The sequence below is a fragment of the Cryptomeria japonica genome, chromosome 3, assembly GCF_030272615.1.
Source record: "Cryptomeria japonica chromosome 3, Sugi_1.0, whole genome shotgun sequence".
In the NCBI taxonomy this organism is placed as follows: domain Eukaryota; kingdom Viridiplantae; phylum Streptophyta; class Pinopsida; order Cupressales; family Cupressaceae; genus Cryptomeria; species Cryptomeria japonica.
In genome coordinates, this window is record NC_081407.1 from 72,136,350 (window position 1) to 72,143,528 (window position 7,179).

Below are 7,179 nucleotides of genomic sequence, written 5' to 3' on the forward strand. Positions count from 1 at the left end.
AACACCTTCCTCTACATAGTAACATGACTTATCTCTATTTTTCTTAAATCTGTATCTTGAATATTCAGGGTGAGGCTTATATGTTCTTTTTGCCTCCTCTCTTAGTCTTGAATGTCTATCAATACACCTAGATGCCATATGACCAACTTTATTGCAATTAAAACATTTGAAATGTGCTTTACCTTCATACTTACTTCTTGTCGGACCTTTAGGAATCTTCCTTGCAAATAGTGCTTCAAGTTCTTCATTTCTTCTTCTGATATCTTTAGGTTCTTTTGCATAAAGTGATTTCCAATCAGGTTTTTCAGATGATGATGTCGATGTTGATGATGATTCTTTAAAGGCTATATTAGTGTTGACTAGAGAAATAGGACCAAATTCTTCAAGCTCAAATGCTAAAAATTTCCAACCAATGTATCTCTAGATATTTATGTATTAGGTATTGTTCTCAACTCATTAATAGTTGTCACTTTCATTTTGTAAGCTGGTGGCAATGCTCTTAAAACTTTAGAAACAATTTCATCTTCACTTAAAGATCCTTCACAATATTATATTCCTAAAACAATTTCATTAACTCTTTCCATAAATGCAGAAATTCTTACATCCTCTTCAATTTTTTAAGTTTTCATACCTGATTCGGTAACATTCCAATTTTGCAATTTTGATAGTGGTATCTCCTTCATTTAATGTTTCTAGTTTATCCCAAATAGCTTTTGTAGTAGATCTATCTGATAATCCCATGATTTGCTAATCTGATAATGCACTTAGAAGTACTTATCTTGCTTTGCAATCATTCTCCAAGTCTTTAGCCAAGGTCGGTGGATTAGGGTTATTCAGAGAAGGAGAAACATACCCATTCTTTGTAACTGTTCGCAAATGCACACTCCAATGAGAAATTGTAGGTGATTGAAGGTATTGTCATTGATGGAAACCTTGTAATCATGTGATACCAATAGGCAGACATAGGCACCGACACCGACAGACTCTACACCAGCATATAGAACACCGACACCGGAAAAGAACAATACCAACACCCTGGCCGATAGCAATTTTTGTATTAATGTATTTTGTAATTAATTGTACAATATTTTGTAAAACAACATGGCGGATTGTAACATGACTAATATATGTATGAGATCATTGTAGATCATTATAAAAGGGGTAATATGTGAAATATGAATAGAAGGTAGCAGACCTAATATGCAAATTATTGGATAAGGGTTTATGTATGTAGCAAAGCTTAAACCAGTACTCAATCTGGCATAGCAAATGCTAATTTGAAGTAGTACAAGACATTGGATTAGTATAATCCCTTTTTGTAATTCAGTGTGACTTCCTTTGTAATTGAGCAGTGAGCTCTAGGCACTTGGCCTTCCTGCATGTGTAGGCCCCTATTGTAGCAGTAATATTCCCTTATTAGCTAGTAAGAAAATATTATGGGTCACAAATCCCACCAAGGTTTTTTCTACACTAGGTTTCCTCATTAAAATATTGTGTTATGGTGTTCATTTCATGTTGTGGTTCTTGTTCTTCTTTGCTACATTATTTTTGCTTTACTAGTACATAGTTTTAATATGTTTTTCCTATTATAAGTTAAGAAAATTGATATGCCGGTCAGATACTGATTCACCCCCCCCCCTCTCAATATCTTTGGGAATCCTAACAATTGGTATCAGAGCTTGGTCCTCTATTTTCAAAAGCCTAACAACTTGAGGAAGATCTTGACACCGGTAGAGATGGAAAACTTGAGAAAGCAATTGGAAACAACTCTTTCTGACTATGATGTAGAAAAAGTGAAGAATATCAAACTTGAAGATGATTTGAAGGTTGCTCAGGATATCATTGAAGCACTTCAAGAGAATTTTACTATTGCAAGGAACAAGAGGAGAGAACTTTGTGAAAAGATGCAAAATGATGAAGATGAAAAGGAAACTCTTATGATCTGGTAAATAAGCTAAGACAAGAAATCAGTACAACAAAGAATGAGATGCAAGATATGACTATGAGGTTTTGTAAAGAAATTGAAGATGGAAAGAAGAATGAAGAAGACTTGGTTAGAAGACTAAATGATGCTGAAAATGAAAACACAAGACTTAGTCATGAAAATGATATGTTGAAGACAGATCTGATGCATACACAAAATGACAGAACATAACTCATGAGACAAAGGAATCTTGGAGAATGAACTGACTGCTGCAAATCAACACAAGGAGAAATTCAAGAAAAGTTCAGAATAACTTGGTGACATGCTAAAGAATTAGAAACCTAATGGTGATACAAATGGCCTTGGCTTTGAAATTGGTGAGAGCTCCGGTACTACAAACAATCATGATCATAGCAAATTGGTAAGACAACCTAATGCTTACAAATTTAATGGGAAATGCTTTAATTATAACAAGTATGGTCATAGACAAAATCAGTGTAGATCTAGAAATTATCAGAACACTAATACACCCACCGGTCAATATTCTAAATGCAATAAAGTTGGTCATAGTTAAGAAAATTGCAGAATGAATGTAAGAAGTTATGTTTGTGGAATATTTCGACACTTATCTAATCAATGCATAACACATACCGACATAGGATATGGGAAAGCTATTCAGAAAAACAATGTGACTTGTTATGCTTGTAACAAGATTGGACATATTGAAAATTTTTGTAGACACAAGTCCTCACCGGCAAATAACAAAGGTCCTAGTTTGAAAGGTAAAGAAAAGGTTGAAGAGGTAAAGCAAGAATTCTCAAAACAATGGATCAGAAAGTCAAATTAGAATGTTGATAGGAATACTCCTCCACCAGCAGAACAATGTAACACTCCACCGGCAGGAGACTCTTCATCTAACTAAAGAAAAATCCTTGAGGGTTTAGCAACAAAATGAAAAACATGCTATTATTCCCTCGGTTGATGGTGAGAAGTTGAAATTACTTCTATATCGACAAATGATTTAAGTTGTGACTTAACCGACAAGCATTAAATATAGTAGTTGGAGAAAATAACATTATAAAGCAAGTGTTTTGGCTCCTTTTTTATTCACCAAGCATTCAAATCTTTGAGAGTGCAAAAATTCTTGAGCGAAGGCATCCTTAGCGAAAAAGTGAAGCAGTTTATCAAAGCATTCACCCTAAAGGTAGATTGAGGTATTTATAATCATGGCATCCTCATCCACTCTTGAATTTATTGCAAACCCTACTGTTGTTGAGGTTGTTAAGTTCCCTAGATGCGTATTCAAACTGGTTCCTGAAATTGAAAAGAAAGATGATAGCATAGGTACATTTTCTCAAATTCCTAAGGGAGTTGTATATGCTGAAGAATCTAGGATGTATATACATTGTCATATAGAGGAATTAGGTGATGATCAGATCAAAAATATGTATAGGACTGTGATTTGTAATGAATCTAGAAATATAAAACTGGAACATAAGATAGTGGAAACCCTAGGTTTTACTGAAATCCTTAGTGTCCCAGATTTTCCCAAGGATATTATAAGGATTGTGCTAAGCAGGGTTCATGGTGAATTCTTCTGGTTGGATTCAATCCATAAAATCACAAAGGAAGCCATTAAGGCAATAACAGGGTTACCTTCCACCAATAGTAGACCTGACAAAACAAAGAAGGTCTCAAATGACATAGTGATAAACCTAACCGGTGGAACATTCGACAAAAGGTTTCTAAGGGTAAACGATGTAAAGGACATAAATGTCACATTTATTAGTATGATCTTAGGTTACAAAGCTAACCATGCAAATAGGTTGAACTCAGTTTCTAGCCTATTTATTAAGAGTGCTTATGACATGGTTAATGATAATGCTAGAATAGATATATGTGAATGGCTCAAAGATGAATTGATAGACAATCTAGGGATAATTAAAGGAGATAAGAAAGGAACATTCAGATTTGGAAATTTGCTTGTTTGTCTAATGTTGTACATAACTAAACAAGTACCTGATATTGGTGCAAGAGATTTTGGCTTTGACATTCTGGTAGGAAAGCAACTATTGGTTCTACTAAACAACATGGGAGAAAACTAGGAGAAAAACTTAAATGAATACTTTCAAGCATTAAAGGCTCGAATGAAAAATAGAGTGAGACTATCACAAGCTATTGTGGACTAGTATTAGAAAGAAATTTGTTTTGTAATTAAAAAGGATGAAATCTAAATGGAGGCAGTTGTCCCTAGAACTATCTGGGTAACTGAAATGGGCTATGAGACAAATAACAATATTATTGAAACTTATGCAAAAGCCCTCCTTGAAGCACCAAAGGAACCCACTGAGAATGTTTTTGGAAATGTTGAAACAATTGAGAGTGGAATTCAGTCTAGGAAAAGGGGTAAGAAGGTCAAAGAAATAATAAGAAAAGGAACCCGACATTCTAAAGCAATTAAAGAAGATGTTTTGAAGCAAGCTAGTATAAAGGAAAGTGAGTTGGAAGGACTTCAATCGGAAACTCATCTTTCACCGGTTGGAACTTCCTCTGAGAGTGATATACCAGCAGTATTTAAAAGGGTAGAAAGGAAAAGAAAACCCTTACTAGTACCCTCATCTGCACCCAAGAGAACCAGACAAAAACAATAGGCAGTTAGGCCTCTGGTAAAGAAAATGACTCCAAAGAAAAGGAAGGCGAAAAAGGATATTGCTCCATTGGATAAACTCTTGAGTGAAATAACTGAAGATGGAAAATTGAAGAACATCAGCAAAATATACAACACACTATCAGCAAATGACAAGGAAAGCATAGAGAACAGTGTAATTTTACACTTAGATATTTATAAGAAATTTTTGATGGAAGTTGTTGATGAAATACCAAATGATCTATATAGGAAATTAGAAGCTATAAGGTTAGCCATCTTTGAGCTAGACAAGAAAATCAAGATTGAGAAATTACTTGTAGTACATCCAGTCAACTCAACTGATGAAATAGATAAACTTATCAGTGAAGAAAACTAGACAATATTCTCCACTACTCACTGGCATGTAGCACTGATGGTAGGAAGAATAACAAAAGTCTATGAGGAAACAATAGATGCATGGGATATATTCTTTGTGGAAAAAGAAAAATAGGAAGAATTACTCAGACCAAAGACTATTAAGGTATATCAAAAGGATAGGGATAAGGGGAAAGGTAAGGTAGGTGGTCCTCCAAGCCTTAAAATAACTGATAATGTGCTCCCACCTCCTTTAGATACTCCACCGGTAGATACTATTGATAGTCAACCAGCTATTGAGAGTATGTAGACTCCATTAGAGGATACAAATCCCAAGTCTAAAGTTTTGTACATTGTGAATATTGATACTCAAGAAGTAAATGTTGTGGTTGACAGAGAAACCACTGAGGACAAGAAGATAGATGTGACTACTAAGTCATCAGCTGCAGAGGTTGAGATAAGAATAGAAAAACCTACACAGATAGAGCAACCGGTAGAGGATACCACTGAGAAACTCATAGATATAACTGACAAAACATCAAAAGAATTGACAAATGATAGTACATAGACACAAATAGATAAACCGGAACAGGTACAGGTTGAGACACAAGTTCAGACAGAAACAGTGCCACCGGCCAAAACTGAAAAGCCTAAACCTTTGTTTGTAGAAATGCAAACACAAACTGACCTACTAGAGGTCGAATCAAGTAAGGTGATTACTACAACTGGTAGCATGGCTATTATGAAAAATAGTTGGACAAACATTTGGTACTTTTATGGTAGAATTCAGACCTATGAATGTAACAGAGGTCTTATTGGATTCAATAAAGAATATCACAAAGTGTAATTCACAAGCCTATAAGGCTATTGATGATACCATTCCCATTCTTAAATTGATAGCACCAAAGTGCATTGTAGATAACAAATATTCTTTAGGTCAACTAGAGACATTGTCTAAGTTCATCATCGGCAACACATCGACGATAGATCAAATAAATGAGGATACATTCAACGAAAGAAAGATTAAAGAAAAAGAGAAATTCTTTGAGGAAATTGTGAAGAAGAATAAGGAGAAAATGAAAACATTATTACTAGAACATGGAGAGATAATTTTTGACTTCAAGAAACTGTATAGAGATTCTTGTAAAACAAATATTTTAACAGAAGATCTAGACAAGGAAATCAGCAAAGCACAAGATAAGATTAACAATATTACTGACAATTTGATAGGTATGTCAGTTTCATTTTTGGAGATAGAGAAGAAGATTGCAGAGGAAGAAGAAAAAATCAAGAAGTCAGAGAAGGACAAAGAAAGAATAAAGGATAAAGCAAAGGACTTGAAATTTAGACTTGGTCCAAAACTAGATTACCTCATTTCTTTGAGAAAAGAAATATCTGAGGCTCTAGTTCCCGGACTGAAGACACTGGAAGAGAAAATGCACGTACTCACCAGTACAGTGTAGAGAACTCAAGAGGCAATAAAAGACAACAAAACATTCAATAATGGTTTAAATTTGGTTTTGATAGATATTTTTCAGATTGTAACCCACCGGTTACAATAATCCAAGCAGGACTCCACTGACAATGAATGACAACCTTTGTCATTGATGTCAAAGGGGAAGTAGTTGAAATGAGAAAAATAAATCCAAAAGTAGAGATTATCTACTCAGGGGGAGCATACATTTCTGGCATACAATTTTATAACACAGTTTTGGACATACAGTTTTTGGCAAGATTTTCGGACTTCAATTTTTGGATACATTCTTGAACTTTTCTCATGAGTGTTGCCATCAATGCCAAAGGGGGAGATTGTTGGAAAATGCACACTTCAATGATAAATTGTAGGTGATTGAAGGTATTGTCATTGATGGAAACCTTGCAATCATGTGATACTAGCAGGCAGACTCTACACTGGCATATAGAACACCAACACCGGAAAAGAAGAATACCGACACCCTGGCTGAAATTAATTTTTATATTAATGTATTTTGTAATTAATTGTAAAATATTTTGTAAGCCGACATGGTGGATTGTAAAATGACTCATATATGTATGAGATCAATGTAGATCATTGTAAAAGGGGTAATATGCAAAATATGAATAGAAGGTAGCAGACCTAATATGCGACTTATTGGATAAGGGTTTATGTATGTAGCAGAGCTTAAACCGGTACTGAATCTGGCATAGAAGATGCTAATCTGAAGTAGTACAAGGCATTGTATTAGTATAATCCATTTTTGTAAGTTAGTGTGAC